The 3,844-nt window shown below is 34.9% G+C and overlaps 1 pseudogene; it reads left to right on the forward strand.

Annotated features, from left to right (window-relative positions):
• The first annotated feature begins 1,889 nt into the window (after nt 1-1,889).
• On the forward strand, nt 1,890-2,735 carry LOC145807017 (putative Histone-lysine N-methyltransferase ATXR5 pseudogene; annotated as a pseudogene).
• The last annotated feature ends 1,109 nt before the right edge of the window (nt 2,736-3,844 follow it).

The following is a 3,844-nucleotide window of genomic DNA, read 5'->3' on the forward strand; positions in this document are numbered from 1 at the left end:
ATGGACACTAAAGCCCTGGTGCAAGACTGCCTTCGAAGACTTGTCCTGAACCACAAATGAAGAATCATCAAAAGTGACAGTACAATTATTGTCTTTGGTAAGTTTATGGGCAGAAACAAGATTTGAGGAAATAGGAGCATGTAAAACCTTGGTAAGCTTAAAAGAATAATGAGGAGTAGGCAAAATACCTTTCCCTGTATGTTGGATAGGCAGAGAAGTACCGTTGCCAACTGTAACTTGATCAGTACCTTGATATGGTTGGTACATGCTGAGATTGGAGAGATCGTGTGTGATATGATCAGTAGCACCTAAATCAAGATACCAAGGAGAAGATTCAGGTGTTGCAGAGACAACATATGCCTTTGGGGAAGATGAATTCTGTGAGTGAGGAGAAGAAGAAGACTGGTGATAAGTAGTATCCAATCTATGCCAACAATCAGAGGCAATGTGATTTGCCTTTCCACAAATTTGATAGATTAGTCCAGAATAGGATGATTGTTTGCCTTGTCTGCCTCTGCCTCTAGAAGATCTGCCCCCTCAGAAGATACCTCGAGAGGAGCCTCGCTAATTATGACTTTATCTATCACGAGAATATGATGAAGAAAAACCAGAATGAGAACCTCTTGTAGCAGAATAAGCAATAGATGATTCTAGATTCTAACTCTTTCTTTATTTTGCTTCAATGTGAATAGATTCAGAACAAAGCAAAGACGTCAATTCAGCCATGGAAATAGCACTAACTCGTGCACGAATGGTAGTTTTAAGGGCATCAAATTCATCAATAATCCATTTAAAGTAAGCAACACAAGATCTTCTTCATCAACAGGTGATGAAGCTAGAGCTAGTTGATTAGCAAGATCTTTAATTTGACTCAAATAATCTTCAATGGATTTAGAATCCTTAGTTAGATTGTTTAATCTATTCTTCATTTGATGAATATGAGATCGAGAGAGCAGAGTAAGCCTCTTGCATAATGTGTCCCATACCTCTGCACTGTGTTGCGAATGAAGAACATATGTGAAAATTGCAGGTGTAAGTGTTGCTGTAATACAGCTAAGCAAATGTGCATCAATGATGTTCCACTGTGCTTGATCTGGATTCAATACCTCTGTACCAGTTGAATTCTTGATCAACAATGGTGGACAAGGAACAGATCCTGTTGCAAAATCTAAAAGCTCAGTTGCACGAAGAATATTTTGAAACTGACTTCACCAGATGATGAAGTTTGTAGAATCAAGCTTCACTGTCATGAAGGAGTGCAAATTTGAGATCAAAAGATTCAGATTAGCAGGTAAGGATGAAGATGATGAGGAAGCCATAGATGGATCAACCTCAAGCTCGTGAGAGCTTTAGAGAGGCTCTGATACCATGAAGAATTATTGAAAGCTTTTTCATTAATCACAATATCTGATTACATGGATATATTTATACAAAATATCTAACAAACTAATAATATCTGTAACTAACTAACTAACTAACTAATGTAACTAACTAACTAATCTAACAAACTCTATCTTCTAGCTAACTAGGACATAAGCTGTAGCTTTAGTTTTGGTTTTAGCTGATTAGCTGTTAATGGCAGCTCTTGTTGTGGCTCTGTAGTTGGCTCTGTAGTTGTAATATTATCAGTATCTTATGAATACTTGAGATACTGAATTCATCAAACATTGACACCTTTCTCATAGCCATTGGCATAGTTCACAGGTTATTTTATTTTATTTTTCTTTTCAATTATATTTTGGGCAAATGGTTGTGATTTGAGAACATATTAGGCTAATTGGGTCATATGGGCTTTTATATTTATAGATGTTTCTTTCACTTTCGTGAAGAGATCAATGCCTTTAGTTTTTTGGAATTAGATTCATATTATCGGTAATTGTAAATTTGTAATGCATCGCTTTGGAATTTTTGCTCCTACGCTCAAGCCTATTGCCTTGTACATCAAACACCACTGTAGAGCTATGTACAAAATAGACGAATGCCCTCCCCTTCTTGTAGTTTTCGATTCATGTAAAGGGTAATCATTTTACATTTTTTGAAAAAAAAATTCTTGAACTACTACTGTGTTACCAAATTTTTATACGGTAATTCATATTGAATAAATTTTGTTGTTATTTGTTTGTAATGCAGTTTTACTGTAGAGGCTGATGGGCCTATAAAGGATATGACATTAATCACAAATTATACTGGTGATGTGGATTACATTACAAATCGGGAACATGATGATTGTGATAGTATGATGACCCTTCTTCTAGCAAAGGACTCATCTAACAGCCTTCTTATCTGTCCTGATAAACGTGGAAACATTGCTCGCTTTATTAATGGCATTAACAATCATACTCCGTATGCTCGTGTATCCTCTCTCATGCTGTCTCGATTCTAGACTCAAAAAATCCTTCCTTGCTTTTATTTTGATGGTAACTTTATCCATTTCATCGACTCTAAAGTATGTACTCCATTTCTTCCAATGAAGCCACATAACAAAATTCTTTGTTTTTATCGACATCAAAATAAATTTAAAAATTGAGAATATTAAACCTGTTGTTCTTGAAACCTGTCCAATTTTGTGCAGGGAGGGTAGGAAGAAGCAGAATCTTAAGTTTGTGAGGTACAGTGTAAATGGTGAATGTCAGGTCGTTTTGGCTGCTACTTGTGATATTGCCAAGGGGGAGAGGCTATATTATTATGACTATAATGGATATGAGCATGAATACCCAACCCATCATTTTGTCTAAGATCCACATAGATATTCGTCTAACGAGTTTGCGTATTTGTCATGTAATTTCGGATTATGATAGATCCTTCTGATGTATACACATTTTTTTTTACTCTTTTTTGTCGCAGCTTACACATTTTTGTTGCAGAGTGTCCACATTTTTTCCCAGTTTTCTAATTGTATCCTCAGCCCATCAATTGTAATTTATCATGTAGCATTGGCCAAGTACGTACTGTGGGAAAAATAGCGCAGGCGAGGGAACTTTCTTTGGAATTTAACATATGAAGGGTTTTAAATAATTACAAATTTAAGTTACATGGCATTGTCTTTGTGTACTACAGTTTCAATAAAATGAATTACTTTTATCTATGGTTTCCTTTAAGTAGGTCCGAAGATTACTATGATGGACTATTGGAGGGCTTTTCCTCCAACATTTGTTTCTCTTTACTTATCTTTATTTGAGTTACATGATATTATCTTTATGTGCTAAAGGTTTCAATGGAAGACACTACTTTTATTAAATGACTACCTTAATGTAGATCCTAAGATAAACTCTGATAGACTGTTGTATGTTATTATTATTAATTTTTTCTCCCTCTAAAACATATTTCTCTATCTGTTGTTTCTGTTTTGGTTTCTCCTCTCTATAAACATTTCATTATTATTTTTTTTTAAATGCTAACCGTCCTCAAGAAAGCTCGAAGACAAGAAAATATAGTAAAATACAAATAAATTCTTTCCGGCTGCTTATTTCTATATTATTAGGGAACTGTTGCTGGAATACCAAGGACTCTGTTTGAACATTCATATTGGACGAGTATCTTCATGACTGGGTCTTTCAAATTTGGATATAGTGCCTTGCTGCAAGGAACTTTGTGAATGTGTCATCGTCATCCATCACTTCGTGTTGGACATCCATACTTTGCAGAATCTCATTATGATTTATAAGTTGAAATCTCTCTCTTATTTATTTATTTTATGTGAATTTTGATTAGAAAAGTTTGGATAAATTTCTTTCTTGTAATCTTCCCGAAAGCCCTTATAGGTTTTTATACCATTCAATGAATGCAAAGATTCATACCCAGGTTACATGCTTTAGTTATCTTACCTCAAATATGGAATTCTCTA

This window comes from Camellia sinensis, chromosome 14, assembly GCF_055761805.1.
Source record: "Camellia sinensis isolate YWXY chromosome 14, ASM5576180v1, whole genome shotgun sequence".
NCBI classification, from domain to species: domain Eukaryota; kingdom Viridiplantae; phylum Streptophyta; class Magnoliopsida; order Ericales; family Theaceae; genus Camellia; species Camellia sinensis.